Source organism: Zootermopsis nevadensis, unplaced genomic scaffold (assembly GCF_977971745.1).
Source record: "Zootermopsis nevadensis isolate Lab colony 2312 unplaced genomic scaffold, Znev_1.0 Znev_ptg000021l, whole genome shotgun sequence".
In the NCBI taxonomy this organism is placed as follows: domain Eukaryota; kingdom Metazoa; phylum Arthropoda; class Insecta; order Blattodea; family Termopsidae; genus Zootermopsis; species Zootermopsis nevadensis.
Genome location: NW_028259153.1, coordinates 3,840,238 through 3,859,596, shown reverse-complemented (window position 1 = coordinate 3,859,596; position 19,359 = coordinate 3,840,238). Strand labels below are relative to the sequence as shown.

At 37.2% G+C, this 19,359-nt stretch overlaps 1 long non-coding RNA gene across 1 annotated transcript; it reads right to left on the bottom strand.

Moving 5' to 3' along the window:
* Nucleotides 1–537: 537 nt before the first annotated feature.
* LOC147873092 (uncharacterized) lies at nucleotides 538–3,596 on the bottom strand. The gene is made up of 4 exons (XR_015536200.1): nucleotides 3,440–3,596; nucleotides 1,636–1,706; nucleotides 1,430–1,457; nucleotides 538–749 (listed from the first exon to the last, which is right to left on the bottom strand). It is a non-coding gene; the product is annotated as an uncharacterized LOC147873092 (long non-coding RNA).
* Nucleotides 3,597–19,359: the final 15,763 nt, after the last annotated feature.

Here is a 19,359-nt window from a genome sequence, read left to right as displayed (position 1 = left end):
CCTCCAGCAAATTTTCCTTCTCTCCTCTTCCGTAGGTCTGAACATTCTACTCAGCACCTTGTTAATGCAGAAGATTTTTAAAAATACTATTTAGTTACGACTATTTTGATTACTTTTATATATTTCCTACGTCTGATATGCATTGACGGTGAAATAATTCTATAAATTGCATCATGGGAAACATTACCTGCATCACAATGTGTTTACATTAATTAAAAAATATTCATTAATTTAACAAGATCGTATATAAGTAAGAAAAAGTGAATTAGATTATACTTAATTGATTCTCTCGTGTTCAAATTAATATACTTTAATTACATCTTTAACATGTATTATAACGGGATATAATGTTGGGCATTAGGAAGATGTCAATGAATCAAGTTTTCAATGGGAAAAGCTAGTAGGGCTAGGAAGAGTTTGTTTCGCCCAACTTAAGTAGGTTCGGTTAGGGACAAGGAAGGCATATTTAAAATATAAGTATCAAGACAGCGATACACACACACACACACGAAAAGTGGGTTTTAAGTGACAGAGATCAACATTGTTTATCGTTTATTCAGTAGCAAGTACATTTAAATGAAATGTCCTCTGTGCTCATTGATATGCAATACAGCACAGACTTAGGAAGTTTTAAGTTTGAGTGTCTTTGTTGTTTCATTAAAATGAAACATTTCAATTTTTCCTCCGTCTTCCTTAATCCTCATTGTACATCCTCTCTACTTCATCCCGAATGAAATTGCACAATTTACCTTTAACAAAAAGAAAGTAATATAAACAAATGAATGAAAAAAAATTCATACGTTAATATTTTATCAAAGGCCTGTTTCAGAAGCTATTAGCTTCAGCTAATCAAGAAACACATCATTTTTCATACAACACAAAGCTTCATTGCTGTTACCACAATATATTCTACAGATGAATCCAGTTCGAACCTCCAAATGATTTCCATAAATTATATTTTAATATTATTATCCCATCTATGCGTAAATCTTTCAAATCGTCTCTTACGTATATATTATATTAAATTGTCCAACACTTTATCTAAATATTCTGATTATATGTGGGCAGAAATATAATTACATTCTTTTACGACATTAAACCAGTTTTAATGCTCTAAAATGTAGGATCGCATTTGATATTCAATTTGAGAATCCCATGAATATACTGAGGTATATTATTGATAATAAGTTTTTTAATTATTTAGCTTCCTTAATACAGGCCGGTACAAATGCTAATCTGTTATTTAAAGTTTAATGGATTTTTACTATTTTCAATGAATCCAGTTTGTATCAATTCTAACGCAAATATATTTTTTGGCGATTAATATTTAACAGAAAATATTCACTGCAAAGCACGGCATTCTACTGCTAGCTTTCATTACATCCAGAGATTGTCTATTTTAATTACAGGGGATATTGAAGCTACTTACTGTTTATTTGGTGTTCTGGGGGACAGTTCTGAAAACAAATAATGATTTAAGTGAGTGTCCAAATAATTTTCATCCTGCTGTGAATTACGGTGTTGCGGAAGGCAATGTTGTCTTCTACGGCCTTGTAACTACCAGTGAGGAACCAAGTCTGAACTAATGATTTCGCTAAAATCTTGTTTAGGTTTGAAAGTAACTGATGTACGTACCAGTTCGATCTTTATCCAAAAACAGCGAATAAGTCTAATGGCTGCGGGGTTACACTCTCCGGGGTTAGCGGCTGGAAAAATAAGTACACAAAACAAATAAATATATTCCAAGTCGAATAAAAACGCAAGATTACATTTATTAAATTTAACCAAGACAAGAATTTAAGATGTCGTAGGATAACGACTGTTATATGACATTCTCAAGGTTTACATGCGTCATGTTTGTGTTTTTGATTAAAATATATAATAAAATACAGGTCAATACACAAAACTTTATTAGGATGTTAAAAATTTAAAATTTAAATGTTAAAATTTTAAATTTTAAATTTGTGCTATTCATTTCAATAAGGATGTTACATTTGAGCGCTTTCATTCATTTTCCACATGTTTCGATGTAATACATCATCTTCAGGTGTTGTTGTTTAAAACTATTTTATATTTCAATGCATTATGAATTATTGAAAGGCATGCATTGAAATATAAAATAGTCTTAAACAACAACACCTGAAGATGATGTATTACATCGAAACATGTTGTGGAAAATGAATGAAAGCGCTCAAATGTAACATCCTTATTGAGATGAATAGCGCAAATTTAAAATTTAAAATTTTAACATTTAAATTTTAAATTTTTAACATCCTAATAAAGTTTTGTGTATTGACCTGTATTTTATTATATATTTTAATATGACATTCTGTTATACCACAAAGCGCATGCAATTAATATTAAAGGAAAAATATATTTCAGAATACAAATAATTTTTATTACTTACTTATATCATGTTTATATTAGAAGTCTATGATAGTGATTTTCATCAGGGTTTCTGTGATCCTATTTTAAATATGGTTGTAGCTAGGCTAGGTAGACTTACAGAAATCTGTGAAAAAGTTTGAACGTATTCAATAGATATCAATAATTTCATCAACATTTATAGCAGGAAGTGAAATTATTCCTCTATCTTGGTACTAATATACATTCCTGATAATTTACCCAATCGTTGCGCGGCTTCTGTCATAAGAAGCGGAAAAGATTTCACTTTGCCTTTGCTCCAAATTTACTCACTATAAAAGAATAAATTTGTTCGATTTCTTCCACGAATTTATCGAATGATAAATGTGGCAGACAAGATACGAAACCCAGTACAGTTATAACGTAATAAGCATTGTAATTTTCCTTATGTTATTAATTACTTGTTCGAAGTACGACACAATGAACCTCAAAGTGGCCAAATGTGAAAGCGCTTCTATTTTTTTAGAAAATTAATTTGCTCTTTCCTTTATTTAACGATGCTTCATCAACTTTATAAGTTATAAAATGTCGAGCGAAAAGAAGAATATATAAATAATACAACAGAAGATTTTTGATAAAAGTGACCTTAGGCTTTTTAAAAGTATGAAATATTTCAGGAGAATTACTGAAACCCATAGTCTGCCTCGAGAAACTCCGAATATAAAGAAGGAACGATTTTCTTTAATGATGTAAAAAGATTTTGTGCGAAGATGGTTGTCTTCTGGGTTGTTGAACCTGATGATGGAGGCAGTATGACCTCTGAAACGTTGGTTAACATCGACCAGACTACACGGCGCAACAAACCAGAAGACAGAAATCTTCATACTCTGATGACGGAGGCAGTATGATCTCTGAAACGTTGGTTAACATCGACCAGACTACACGGCACAACAACCCAGAAGACAGAAGTCTTGAGACTCAGCTTCATAAAAACCTCAAATCCTACAGAGATTCAACGCAGTTTGTGTTTCCGTAAAATGTAAATGTAAAATATTAAAAGGGCCGTGACTCTCACCTGCTGTTTGTGCTTTCCAATCGGCGATGCACTTCGTTACCGCCTGCCCTGCGAGTTCCTGCTTCCAGTCCTCTGTGAACTGCTGCTCTATCTGCAGCTTCATGGCCTCCTCGTTGGGATTTCCTGCGTCATCTACCTGTGAAAAACCTAACGTTCTCACTGATTTCGCCTGGGCATACCAGCCTCTTTTATTCTGAAAATGCCTGGTAACGATAACTGTTGCAAGAATCATTTCACCTTAACATTCAATGTGTTATGAATAAATATAATTCAACTTCTTACAAATACAGACAGAATGAAAAGGGCTGCCACTTTCAGAGACAACTTTGCAAAAAAATGGGGTTTTACCGGCACATAAACGATTCTGCAGTTGAGCAAACATACATTGAATTATTCAAGGTCTGCACTCGATATAATGTGGAGATGATTGTCTTCTGAGTTGTGATGGTAGCAGAGAACACTTCTGATAGGTCCATAAACCTCTAGCAGTCTACACGGCGCTACTACTAACCTGAAACCTCACCAATATAATCAGACTGCAAAAATCCTTTGATTGATTGCCGTGGCTCCACATTATAATACGTCTTCTTTGTACCAAATATTAAAACGTGCGTTATCCTCTCGACAACGAAACAGTGGATTTAAGAAACTGAATACATTATAGACGCGCTCTCAGATTCTACCTGACCGATGTTTGTGTTACGCAAAATATAACGTCTTACAGACTGGGTGTTTTTATTTATTTAGTGTTCTGTCTGACGACAGGTCCATATGAACAGGATCCTTCCATCCTTTTCTCGGACTGGGACCTGTTCATATACGTTCTTGGCAGATGATCCAGAAGTGGTTTGCCATTGCCTTCTTCTGTGTGTGAATGGAGTAATTATTGGGATGCCACGGAGGAAAACTCCGTGTTGCCTAGACCACGGCCTTGCCCAACACAAGTTATAAATTCGGGCACCGCCTGGAATCGAACCCGAGACCCCAGGATTACAAGGCCAGCGTTCTAACCTCTAGACCACTGTGGCCATCATTTATTTATTTAGTGTTCTGTCTGACGACAGGTCCATATGAACAGGATCCTTCCATCCTTTTCTCGGACTGGGACCTGTTCATATACGTTCTTGGCAGATGATCCAGAAGTGGTTTGCCATTGCCTTCTTCTGTGTGTGAATGGAGTAATTGTTGGGATGCCACGGAGGAAAACTCCGTGTTGCCTAGACCACGGTCTTGCCCAACACAAGTTATAAATTCGGGCACCGCCGGGAACCGAACCCGAGACCCCAGGATTACAAAGCCTCGGCACAAACGCTGGTTCTGATGTAGGCAATTTGTTGTTGTGTGGAACTGACAGGTGGAGATGGTATAAGTATTTTGTATAGACAGGCGGTTTAATTTACCCAGGTATCTTCCTTAGTTAATGGCTTAGTAAAGGGGAGGTGTGTGGTACTATTAGTCTGGAAAGTTGCAGTATTAATCTCTTCAGTGTGATTTATGATGCGGGCATCAATAAAGCGTACGCTTAAGTGGACTCGAGGCGTGTGAGTATTCAACAGGATTGTCTATGTTATTATTCCTCTTTGTATTTAAGAACAGCCAATTTACTTTTGTAACGGTGATTCGTTGTGATTTATTTGTGGTTGGAACTGAAATTATAAATATTATTCGAATTACAGTAGTGGTTTAAGTGGCTATTTGAGTTTTATTTTGTGCAAGTTTTCGAGAAGAAAATTGTTTTCTCGACATTATATATCGTCCAAGATATCCTATCCGGAGATAGCAATTAGCTCAATCGATTGGACAAAACAGAATAGGTTCTACCTGAAGACGGAGATAGAATCCCATCTCCGAAATGTTGTGGTTTGTATTGATTTTATTTAATCTTGGAAGGTGGATTTTGTCAAAAAAAAAACAATTTGCGACAACAACGCACCATAGGCTCAAACTTTCAAGTCTTCGAGAGTTTAATGATTCTGTTGTAACAAAATCTAAATTACTTCGCTAGCAAATGAATTCGTGTCGTATACGAACTGGACTACAAATCTTAGAAATTAATTTTCTTTTAAAGATATCGCTTTGGTGTATATATCTCGTTCCACAGCAGATATTAAAATAATAATTCTGTTCAAAATTATGGAATTTGTTTAGTGAGACGATATGAATACTGGTCCTTTGTTGTAATATCACCCAGGACGACTATATACTTTCTGAGTGTGACACCCTCCATTAGCAAGGCAATGACTCACACGCACTAACATTAACAAGACTACAGTGTTAGAAATTGCTTGTTACTAATGTACGCGTATCTGCACTCTCTTGTTTTCCGGTTTGAAACTCGACACAGACCAGCTATGTTTATTCCCACAACAAATGCAGCACACCAAAAGTTTACAGAGGATTTCTAATCGGAGAGCAGAAACCATTTCACACTAACTGCTTAAAAGCATGTACAACAGAGCGAATTAATAATAAACGTGTGGAGTCTAGTTCGCATCCTCCGGCCCAAATAGAGCTGTTTACCGCACCACCTTTGCACCCCTTAAATAGAAATAATAGGTCTGTAACGACAATTTATCCCAACACAGTTTTCTTTGCCGGGTGAGGAGGCTTGCGTGCTCAAATGACCCTTAGGGCTATGCCGGCCGGAGCTTCGGCTCACGGTAGGGTCACCCAAGCCGGATAGGTCTAAGGAGATGCGCTAGACTAAGAGTGATAACCTGGTCCTCCAGGTTGGGGGTTGGGCGTAAGGCTAACAACCTTTCACCTTTAAAAAAAAGATGTGTTACGAAAAAATCAACCAAGCCTCGGATCAGGACGGACTCTTTGGCACGACCACGGCAATTGAAAAAGGACATGAGATTTGGTACTTGGAACATTAGGAGCCTCTATAGGGCTGATGCACTGAAATCAGTGAGCATGGAATTAGAGAGTTATAAGTTAGACTTAGTGGCAGTGCAGGAAATGCGATGGGAGGGGGAGGGCACGATCTCAGTGGACAGTTTTACATTTTTCTATGGAAAGGGCAATGAGAATCATCAGTTAGGGACGGTTTTTTTTGTTCATAGCAGAATTAGGGCAGCAGTTAAGAGAGTAGAATTTGTTAGTGACAGGTTGTCTTACGTAATTTTGGAAGGACGTTGGGGGACATCAATGTCCTTAATGTTCATGCCCCAACTGAGGACAAAAGCGATGATATCAAGGATAGCCTTTATGAAGAATTGGAATCAGTATTTGATACATTTGGCAAGTATCACATGAAAATTCTTCTAGGAGATTTCAATGCAAAAATTGGGAGGGAGAATATCTTCAAACCCACAAGAGGCAGCGAGAGTATCCATGCACTTAGTAATGATAACGGTGTTAGAGCAGTAACCTTTGCTACGTCAAAAGATTTAATTGTAAAAAGTACAAAATTTCCACACCGTGATGTTCATAAATACACTTGGACTTCTCCAGATGGCAGAACACACAATCAAATAGATCATGTTTTAGTAGATAATAGAAGGCAGACAAATTTAATTGAAGTGAGGTCTTTCAGAGGAGCAGATTGCGACACTGATCATTATCTGGTGGTAGCAAAAGTGAGGGAGCGGCTTTCAGTAAGTAGACGAACTAAGCAAAATTTCGCCACAGAAAGATTTTATTTGAAAAAATTAAGTGAGGGAGAGGCGAAGGAACAATATCAAGTTGAAATTTCGAATAGGTTTCAAATTTTAGAAACAAATGAGGATAATGAAAGTGCGGACATCGACAGGGGGTGGGAAAATGTCAGAAACTGCATCAAAATTTCAGCAAAAGAGAAACTAGGATACTACAGGAGAAAGCAAAATAAACCGTGGTTTGATGAAGAATGTTCAAAATTAATAGATCGAAGGAAGCAAACAAAATTTCAATGGTTGCAGAACCCAAACAAAACAAATGCGGATAATCTATGTAACGTGAGACGTGAGGCTAGTAGAACCTTTAGGAATATGAAAAGGGAATACCTGAAGGGCAAAATTGCTGAACTTGAGACAAATAATAAGGAAAAAAACATCAGAGACCTGTACAGAGGCATTCATAACTTTAAGAAAGGATATCAACCCCAGACTAATTTGGTAAAGGATGATAGTGGCAATTTGCTTGCAGATCCAATAAAAATTGTGAATAGGTGGAAAAATATCTTTAGCGAGCTCTTAAATGTTCATGATACTGGTGATATTAGACAGATTAAAATGCATACAGCCGAACTGTTAGTGACAGAACCTACTTTAGATGAAGCTGAACTAGCCATTGGGAAGTTGAAAAGTTATAAATCTCCAGGAATTGATCAGATTCCAGCAGAGTTAATTAAAGCAGGTGGCAAAGGGTTGCATGTGAGGATCCATAAGCTTATTCATTTTATTTGGGATAAGGAAGAGATGCCACAACAATGGAAGGAATCCATAATTATTCCTATTCTCAAGAAGGGGGACAAGACTGAGTGTGTTAATTAGCGAGGAATTTCTCTGCTATCAACATCATACAAAATTCTATCAAACATTCTCTTGGCAAGATTAACCCCATATGCGAATGAAATTATTGGGGATCATCAGTGTGGGTTCAGACGAAACAGATCAACGATTGATCAGATCTTTTGCATTCGTCAGATACTAGAGAAAAAATGGGAGTTCGGTGGGACCATACATCATTAATTTATAGATTTCAAAAAAGCCTATGACTCTGTGAAGAGAGAAGTGTTATATAATATTCTTATTGAATTTGGTATACCAAAGAAGCTGGTGAGTCTAATAAAAATGTGCGTAAATGAAACCTGTAGCAAAATTCGAGTAGGTAAATATGTATCTGAGTCATTCTTTGTTAAGAACCGTCTAAAACAAGGAGATGCTTTGTCTTCCTTGCTCTTTAACTTTGCACTAGAATATGCCATCATGAAAGTCCAAGATAGGCAGGAGGGTTTGCAATTGAACGGGACACATCAGCTATTGGCATATGCTGATGATGTTAATTTATTGGGGGATGATATAAATACAATACAGAGGAACGTAGAAGTTTTACTAGAGGCTAGTAGACAATTGGGGCTAGAAGTAAATTCAGAAAAAACTAAGTACATGTTAGTATCTCGTCATCAGCAGACAGGCGGGCAAAATTATCTTAGGGTGGCTAATAAGTCCTTTGAAAGGGTTACAAAGTTCAAATATCAGGGAACAACAATAACAAATGAAAATGACACTCATGAGGAAGTTTGGAGGAGATTAAATTCTGGAAATGCTTGCTACTTCTCAGTTCAAAATATTTTGTCTTCCCGTCTGATTTCTAAGAACCTGAAAATTAAAGTTTACAAAACAATAATCTTGCCTGTTGTTTTGTATGGGTGCGAAACATGGTCTCGCACTCAGAGGGAGGAACACAGATTGCAGGTGTTGAGGAGGATATTTGGGCCTAGGAGAGAAGACGATGGGGCATGTAGAAAAGTGCATAATGAGCTTAAAAATCTGTACTCCTCCCCCAGTATTGTCAGGGTGATTAAATCGAAAAGAATGAGATGGGCGGGTCATGTAGCGCGCATGGATGGGGCCAGAGGTGTGCACCGGGTACTGGTTGTGAAACCTGAAGGGAAGAGACCTCTGGAGAGACCTAGACGTAGATGGGAGGATAAAGTCAGGCGAGATCTATGGGAGATAGAAGTTGAGGGATACTGGATTTTGTTGGCACACGACAGGGTCCGGTGGAGGGCTTTGGTTAATTCGGTGATGAAACTTCGTGTTCGGTAAGCCATCTAGTTAGTTAGTTAGGGGTACGTACACTGTGAGCACAAATTATCTGCATGTTCTTAAATATTTACGTAACAAAGGTTAACACTGTATAAGAATGGAACTTACACCATTAGAAGCTAAGTTTCGAAAGATTTTGGAACAAATTGAGGGTGGGGGTTGGGGGAGAATGGCTACTCAAACCCAGAAGTCGAATTAAAATTGTATACAGTATATTTTTGTTGACTTCCTCCGTGCACCCTGTTGAGTAAAGGTCACGGATTTTGTGGAATGGAACCCGATCACACGGAAAGCTCCCTTGGGCTTAGTCGTCATTTGACTGCCATGCCAACAAACGCGCTTCTTAGTGGTCATTATTGGAGTCACGTCACTTCTCCAGCATGCTAAAAATCTACTTCGAAGTTCTCATTTTGATATTTTAGATTTTATTTCTATATTCCAATTAGTTTTATCAAATAAATGTCAGAAACTGTCAAGATTGTATGTGCAGTCAAAACCGAAGACGTAAGTAAATCAGATTTATCTGGTTGAAGACAAGGGCTAGATGTAGGCTCCTGTGAAAACGATAATGAAACTTAAATTCTCATAAATGACGGGGATTTTACAGAATGACCGAGCAACTGTCAGTTTTTCAATAAGGACTTTATTCATGGTTTTAGTTTGCGTCTTAAATATAATATTCATACAAACAAGATTATCATATCAGTGATATTTATTAAAATTACCACGTGTAACTATTCCGTTCCTTCGTAAGTACTTTACAATATATGTCTGTGAAATAACACTTATTTTGTCTCAACTAGTCCTAACCATTCGGAGTTTCTGTTTCTAGTACGTCACTGCACCACAACGAATAAATATTTGTTTTCAGCCCCTACATCCCAGGGCGCTTCCTGCTTCCAGAGTAGATACAGTAAAATGAGTCGTGGTCTTCTTATCTTAATGAAAATTTAAAGCCTTTTAAGGCTGTAGTAAATATATACAAATACACCGCATTTGTAACTATAACGAAATTGTTCAAACAACGCTGAATTTTGTGGCTAGTAAGTCCATTTTCGGGGTATGAATTTTTGAGAAATTAAAGTAATTAGTAGAGTGAATATGGTAATTACTTTTCACAAAACGCATGTAACTGAAATTTAAGTACTGAGTTATACACAAAAGTATGAAGGGAATGTAAGGAATTAGAACAGTTGTCCGCTCTCGTGTAGCGAGGACCAACTTCAAGGCTCATTTGGTCACTCGAAAAGAGTTAAAACTGGTCCAGGTAGAAGTCTAGTGAAACGGATCGTGGCTTTCTTGATAGTGAATGCCGTACAGTCTTGTAAATATTCACGGTTTTCTGAAGACGTAGCGATACGTTCCTTCAAAACGTTGAAACCTCTTACGAAAACGACACGGCGTCACAACCAAGAAGACCACAATCGACTCCTTCACAGCAGGTCCTTACATAATGTTAAACGATAAGAGAATTTCCACCCTCGATTCAATAGGATGGATTTTAAGGAACAAGTATACCGAAATGGCGAAGTACTTCAGTAATATTTCATTATTATCATCAACGTCTTCATTATCTTGCATAAAGCTGTTTTGTCAATTTTTCGAGAATTTCAAGTGTTTTCATTTTGCAGTCCCTCACATTTTTAAACCATTTGCTCGCAGAGAAACTTCTGGATTTGGATTTCATAAATCTTCCAACCTTTTGAAGTCCAGTACTACCTACACATAGCCACGGTGGTCTAGCGGTTAGAACGCTGGCCTTGTAATCCTGGGGTCTCGGGTTCGATTCCCGGCGGTGCCCGAATTCATAACTTGTGTTGGGCAAGGCCGTGGTCTAGGCAACACGGAGTTTTCCTCCGTGGCATCCCAACAATTACTCCATTCACACACAGAAGAAGGCAATGGCAAACCACTTCTGGATCATCTGCCAAGAACGTATATGAACAGGTCCCAGTCCGAGAAAAGGATGGAAGGATCCTGTTCATATGGACCTATCGTCAGACAGAACACTAAATAAAACTACCTACACATTCCACTCAATTTAACATTCAGTAACTGTAAATTTTGCATACAGTTTTTATTAATATATTTAATATTATTCTCAGAACAAACTGCCATTATTTCCTTAAACAGTATAAACCGATTGATGTTCTTTTAATGACGTTTTATATCTTTGAGGTAAAGAATGAATAATCAAATAAAATATAAATGAGCTTTTGACTTAAAATATTTAAAAAAATTTCAGTCATCTCGTTTGATTCTTGTAGGCTGTTGAACTGATATATGTTATTCTCAATTTTCTAATAGAGATATGTTAATTGTATTTATAATACGTTATCCAGCAACTTTCCACCGCTGAGAAAATAGTTCATGAATGTCTGGAGATATTTTTTTGAAAACTCATGGTGTCTAATGGTGGCTTTCGTTGTAGATGTGTTGAAACCTACGAGTGTTATCAGCACAGTTTTGATAATTATTTCACTGCTTGTTGTAGATTCAAAGGTATAGATAGGAGTGTCAAAATTACTGACATGTTATATATCAAAATTCTGCGTCACATTCTGTGTCAAAATTTCATTATCTTGAGGTTAAAATTATGCCCAGCTTTCCATCAAAGAAACAGTTAAACCAGTAAAGTAGGTACTTCTTTTCAGAATAATCACGTTGTTGACAGTGCTAAATTACTCTTTTTAACTTACATTAAAAGCAAGAAAAATATCTCGGCAATAGCTTGTCATCTACATCAAAACGGAAAATGCTGAGAAACATCCTCTGACCCCTAACCTCCCTTCCAAAGCCCAAACTAAGAGCATAGATAGTGGCAGGAGATGAGACAAAATTCTTTATCATATTTCAGTAGAGGAAAGGGGAAGACAGTAATGACTACGCCCGTTTTAAAGAATAGGATATTACAAGGAACACTGACGTTTTTGAAGATCGATGAGTGTGAACAGTTTAAGAAAGCAGATGATAAAATAATGGTAAGAGTCCCATCGCAATATAATGCGGACGGAAGACTTAGTTAAACTCTCTTCATGTCTATTAGATTTGAGTCGAGGCGGAGTGGCTTTGCAGGTGTGGACTGTGTATGTAGTCGAGAAACTTTTGTAGAAGAGAACTCATAAGTTAATTGGTCATAATCTCTAATTACATGTAGCATAATCCTCACTTACTTACTGAGACTGGTTGCAGCATGGAAACAAATGAACATTTAGGTTCAAAAGATATCACATCTTGACGTTTGAGGACCTACACAACCATTTTGAAATAGAAATTGGAGGTTTCTTCGGCGTGAGAGTCAAAACTGTGCTCTTATGGTGTTGTTACTGCGTGTAGTCTTGTAGGTCTATGTGGTTACCAGTGTTTCGGAAGAACATAGTAACTTTATTCTCAGACTAGAAGCCACAAGACCACAATCTGAACTGACAGATTTTTCGTCATGTTCCTTTGTCATTCTGGAGTAATTCTAAAGGAGTAACTTAAAATAAGAAATAACCACCATTAACCTAATTACATTTTTAAATAACATAAGATCTAGTTCAACAGCATATGACGAAAGCAGTCAGTGCAGACTTTACCTTTCTTTATTAATACCTATATTGAAACTTCTGATTTTATCTCAAGTTTCTTCAATTGTTTGATAATCATTCTCTACCTTTATTTAAATGCTTTGCTTTAATTAGAATTTTTCCAAATTCATATTATATCACTGACTCTCAGATATCGCTCCATCACCATCAAGAGGCTGGTACAGACTTCCGGACGGAAATATTCTTCTTGCAGGGCAAACAACGGAGAGGCTCAGAACCGTGTTAGTCCTTTCAGAGGATGAATGCGTTGAATATAAGTAAATGTAAGGATAAGTAAGAGATGAAAAGTAGGAAATATTGCAAATAAAACTGCGAACGAAAAGTAGGTAGGAAAGAATGAGGGTAAGTGGAAGATGTGGGAAGAGGAGAATAAATGGAGAAATGTAGGACGAGACAAATATTGAATTTAATGGAAAAGAAATGAAGAAAAAGGTTTATGCTAATGAGATAAGAATGAAAACCTGACGGTGATTAGGAGGAAAGAGATATTGGAAAGAATAATACTATTTATGATTTGAGGTTTTCACAGATGTGAGTAAGAAGATTTCTGTCTTCTGGGTTTTTGCGCCGACGGAGGCAGTATGACCTCTGAAACGTTGGTTGACATCCACCAGACTACACAGCGCAACAACCCAGAAGACAGAAATCTTCCTACTCATCGCCCTGATGATGGAGGCAGTATGACCTCCGAAACGTTGATGAACATCGACCAGACTATACAGCGCAACAACCCAGAAGACAGAAATCTTCATACTCATCGCCCTGATGAAGGAGGTAGTATGACCTCTGAAACGTTGGTTAACATCGACCAGACTACACAGCGCAACAACCCAGAAGACAGAAATCTTCATACTCATCGCCCTGATGATGGAGGCAGTATGACCTCAGAAACGTTGGTGAACATCGACCAGACTACACAGCGCAACAACCCAGAAGACAGAAATTTTCATACTCTGATGATGGAGGCAGTATGATCCCTGAAACGTTGGTAAATATCTACCATACTACACAGCGCAACAACCCAGAAGACAGAAATCTTCATACTCTGATGATGGAGGCAGTATGATCCCTGAAACGTTGGTAAATATTTACCATACTACACGGCGCAACAACCCAGAAGACGGAAATCTTGATACTCATTGCCCTGATGACGGAGGCAGTATGACCTCTGAAACGTTGGTAAATATCTACCATACTACACGGCGCAACAACCCAGAAGACGGAAATCTTGAAGGATACTCTTACTAAGAAAACGCGGTGGCGAAGAGTAGGGAAAGGAAGAGAATATTCAACTAAACAAGATGAATAAAGTAGAAAATAGACCGAGACGGAAATAAAGATGAACCGAAAACAAGGGGAATATGAATGGAATGGGCACGCAAATAGAGACAGTTGTTGTTTTGGCAACCTGCCTTCAAGATTAGGCGTGATGCGTACCCTTCTTAACAGGAGAATTGGGCTGTCCTTCAGAAACGTCGTGCTGCTCTTCAAGCACAATATCTGTGTGTAAATCAGAGGATGCTCGGAAAACCTTCAGCAATTGTAGAGGCTATCAGCCAAATTGACTTCTCCGCCAAGTCGCAGATGCCATCCCAACACTTCTGAGTTCAAATCAGACAGCCATCGAAGCAATCTGCTTTTTACAAATATTGGGATTATGTCCAACCAGCAGCAACAGACCTCGGTTTTAAAAGTCATAGAATTCCGCTAAGAAAAATTTCATGTTAGCTTATGTTTACCTCCATTATAGTATTCAGGCTCTGTTCACCTTTACCTGAAATTAGTTTCGTACGTAGGAATGGTGTTACCTAGCAAGGGACTGTGTAATGCGCTTGCTCAGGACTCCGCCCTTAGTTAGCTTTTTGGTTGGTTGGTTGGTTGGTAGCTGGCCGACTGTGTGTCAAAGGTCACCCAGAGATGCCGCGTTGCTTTCGCCTACTTTATTGACTTTCCCAGGACGGGTGTCTGGATGCCTCACGTGGCATTAACAATAAATATATGTGTGGTATTCGAGACGTTGATAGCAAACCTCGAAACCCGTGGCCAGCGTTCCATTCTACAGAGATAGGCCACCAGGTAACCAGCGGGAATCGATTGACTCCGGGACGTGGTTCGAGAGATGTCATCCGCGTTCACCGCTAGCTCGACGTGCGTGTTCTTAGACGTTTGAAGCAGGGAGTAAGCGGCGAGATTTATATAATGATGTTGATGCTAGAATAGACGAGCGGGCTACTATCTAGTTGGAGAACTTCCATTTATAGAGAAGAGATGATGGAAAGGCGGAAAAATCAGAGTAAATTCTTGCCGTTCCTGACTTAAGTAGTTTCTTTATAATGAAAAAAGTATTTAATTTTTCAATTATTCGCGAAACCAGAAATTACTGCAAAGATGTTAGGTGCAACCAAAACTTATTGTACGAGTCGTAGTTCAGCATACATGCTTGTGTCGATTTATACTTAATTTGAATATGGAATTTATTTTTATTTTTAATTACGAGATTAGTTGCTGTTCTAATGACTCTTTTAAACGTAATCTTATAACAATTTCAGGTGCCCTTAAAGTCTACGATATGAAGCGCGTAATGGACACTGTGTTCATTTCTGTTTCATTAACTTGTGTAGATTAAAGTTACATAATCTTATATTAATTAATTACAACTAATATATAACTAGCAGAGAAATAGTTCTGTTATAAAAAATTCTATAGAAAATAATTTAAATATATTATAATAAGTTATTTATCTTGAGCAGAAAAGTTTAAAGTTTCGTATACTCAGAAGTAAGATAATTTTCTTTGTACTAAATTGGTTTTTGATTTAGACACAAACACATGATACATCAATCCGAAAACAGCATCCCTCTTACAAAATGTGCATTTGATTAGCTAATACAGCTGGAGCAAAACTGTATTTGACAGCAGATGTCGGAATGTTTAGGAACAAAACCAGAGAACATTCCACATGTTTGCTGCCATCATTAAGCGTCGTTTAGCGGTTCGAAAAACTTTCCCTTCCCTGTCTATTTACTGTTATCTCTCTCTTTCTCTCTCTCTCTCTCTAGAAATTTCGACGCAAGCAGAATAACTGTGAAACTGGAAGCATTTATCAATATGCATGAGGCAAAGTCTACCACATTGCCAGTTAGTGGGAAGCTAAATGGATTTACAATTCGTAATGAGGATGGGATTAATGTTTAAACAATGGAGTTTACATCAGAACATGTTTTCTTTATACATATATTAAAAACAGTGCAAAGAAATCGGAAATTTCTTGGAGACTTTGGTGGAATCAAAACAGAAACACAGGGGAATAAAGGAGAAAAAAAAAATAATAACTTATAGGTATATTTGTTTAAATCTTGTCAGTATAATCACAATAAAATTCCTATTAAATATTAAAATATTACTATAATTAACATTTAAATATTTAAAACATATTAAATAATGTTCTCTATCGAAATGTTCGATTTACATTAGAACATCATTTAATATATTTTAAATATTTAAATGTTAATTATAGTAATATTTTAATATTTAATAGGAATTTTATTGTGATTAGACTGACAAGATTTAAACAAATACATATTTATCACAATATTACGCAACTTTATCATCTCATGAATAACTTATAGGTAATGCTATTCTGCTGGATATATAAAGAGGATGGTGGTTGGATGTGTTGATTTCTGCGATGATTAGTGTCGTTAGCGTCACTTGAAGTCGAGACAAAAGAAGGGTAAAATATCGAAGATCGATGTGTGCGCTGTTATTTTAACAGAAGGGGAGGGGGGACCGGATATTACTTATACAGCGCAGTCTGGTGGCAGCAATGGGAAACTACATGACAGGAATAAAAGGCATATTGATGAAAGATTTTTGTTTAGGGGTGCACAAATTTAAGATAGTCATTTCCCAGGCATGTACAGTAACGTAATTCATACGAGGAAAGTTTCAAGACTGTGTCAATAGAGGGCGAACCGGATGTAGTATAAGCTTCTGCCGCTAGGGGGTGCGGCCTACATTCATAGTGAATCTGTGTACCAGCCGGCATCATCGAATTAGCATTTGTTTCTTAGTTACGGGCGTTTTGGTAGTGCATTACACCGACCCTCCTGCGATTTCGGAATGGCGTGTGCATCAAATTTTGCCAAAGACTCGCCAAAACGGCTACGGAAACCTATGAAATGCTAAAGCAAGCATTTGGGGAGTCCGCAATGGGTCGTGCACAAACTTTTGTGTGGCATTCACGTTTTAAAAATGGCCGAACCTCTGTCGATGATGACGAGCGTTCTGGACGACCATCTTCGAGCACAACGCCCGAAAATGTTACGAAGATTCGGCAGGCCATTCACGAAGATCGACGTCGTACCATCAACGACTTGTGCGACATTGTTGGGATAGGCTATGGGACCTGTCAGCTGATTCTAAAGGAAGAACTCCACATGCGACGCATCGCAGCCAAGTTTGTGCCAAGGCTCCTGTCTGAGGACCAGAAGCAGAATCGACTTCTCGTTTGTCAGGAGCTCAAAGATCTTGCAAGAACCGACCCCAACTTCCTTTCTAAGCTCCGTGTGACTTCTTCCTCTTCCCAAAGATGAAAATTCAGCTAAAGGGAAGGAGATTTGAGACGATAGAAGAGATTCAGGCAGAATCGCAGATGGTGCTTGACAGGCTGACAAAGACAGATTTCCAGGGATGCTTCCAGGCTTGGCAGCGGCGCTGGGATCGTTGTGTTCACTCCCAGGGGAACTACTTCGAGGGTGATGATGAATTTAATACCTGAGATAAGTGTACGGGTTTTTATACGCGCAGTCTTGAAACTTTCCGATCGCACCTCGTACAGATATATGTCCCGCCGACGCCACCATGAGGACGATGATGATGATGATCATTTTGAAGTTTTCAGAATTGATCTTAATTATCAGGACCTCCTCTACTGCCCAGGTTGTAGCTGGTCTCTCCAGGTTTTCATCAGTCCTGTAAAATCCTTCTACCCCAGTGGTTTGTATTCAAATGCCTGTTTTGTTTTATGTCTTCTTTTGGTATAACATGTGTTGTGTTCGGTTCTCTTGATAGTCTTTGACTGATAATAACCCTTGATTTTAAGATACTACGTATTGTAAGACGAATCATAAATTTAGTATTAGATTTTCAGGAAGTATTATACTATCGATTGTGAGACGCGCCCTTGAAATAGTAATACGTTTTCAGGGTAAAATACATATATATTAAAAATATCAATTGTCAGTATTCAAACATAATATTTCTTTGTTTTAATACTTTCGAAATATTCTTTTTTTACTCTCTTTGTGTTTAATGTTCGATGACAAGTATCATGGACATGAAGATTTCTTTTGGCACTTTGTTCATACAAAATAATTTTTTAACATCGATTCTTTAGCGAAATAAAATGTAAGTCATACTGATATTTCATAAAAATTTAAATGTAAAAATATTTGTCTTAATCTCGATAAAATACGGTATTTTACGCATTTCACATTTTTACCAGATTGAGTTCTATACATAGAAAAATATATCAAACAAATACCAAATAGCATTCCATTGGCGATTTAGTCTTGTAACATCCATTAAAGGTCGTAGATACTTCATTCGTGCTATTCTCATAAATCGTATAACTATTTCATTTGCTGTGATCTGACGTGAGACTCTACCTTATATCGTTAGCAAGAACATCATATGAGTTTGTTCTGTTTGTCTGTCTCTTGTCCCATCTTTCAGCCGAGATCGTAGTCCCATCTGTCGGTGATTCGACGAACTGCACGTTCTACTATGAAATAACTTGTAACGGCCGATCGATTTGTAATGTATACAGGTTATGCCGTTATAGACTAGGTGAAACTCATTAACTTTGTACAACCATTATATCTAAAGTTAAGGACGCTCAGAGTCGTAATGTGGCAGATTGATTGTCCGCCATTAAGCATTTGCAAATGAATCTCGAAGATGATGTTACCAACAAAGACGAGGTCATCACCAAATGTAACGCCGTTGTCATGCCACTGAAGAACAGCTGAAGGATTTTCATGAAATTTAGTATGGTCACGTATTTTATTACAGGATTTACTGAAATCATTTCATCCGTCAGAGAATACCGAAAGAAGACCTTCAGAGTAGTCAGAACCTGGATATTTACTCTAAGAGTATTACACACATAAATTCTTAAACAATCCTCACACTTTCTAAACATTCCATTATGTTTTATATTTTAGTAGGAACTTGCGTGTATATTTTTTAAAGTATGTAATACAAAGAATGTTTTGATGCAATGGATAATCAGTATAAAGTTTATGATTGATAAATACGTCCATAACATAAGTTTTTTTATGTTTTATATCACGTTCAAAAAATTTAAATTCCACTGTAAATTGAGACACGAGGCCAGTAACAATCAAAACAGCTATTTTATACTGTACATTTGTTCCATTAGCTGTCTGAATGAATGACCACGTTTGTAATAAAAATTATATATACTCTAACAAATATATTCACGAAGTCTTTTGCATGCAATATATTTACAATATTAATTCTTGTATTTCAACTTGAAATAGTTTGATTCAAA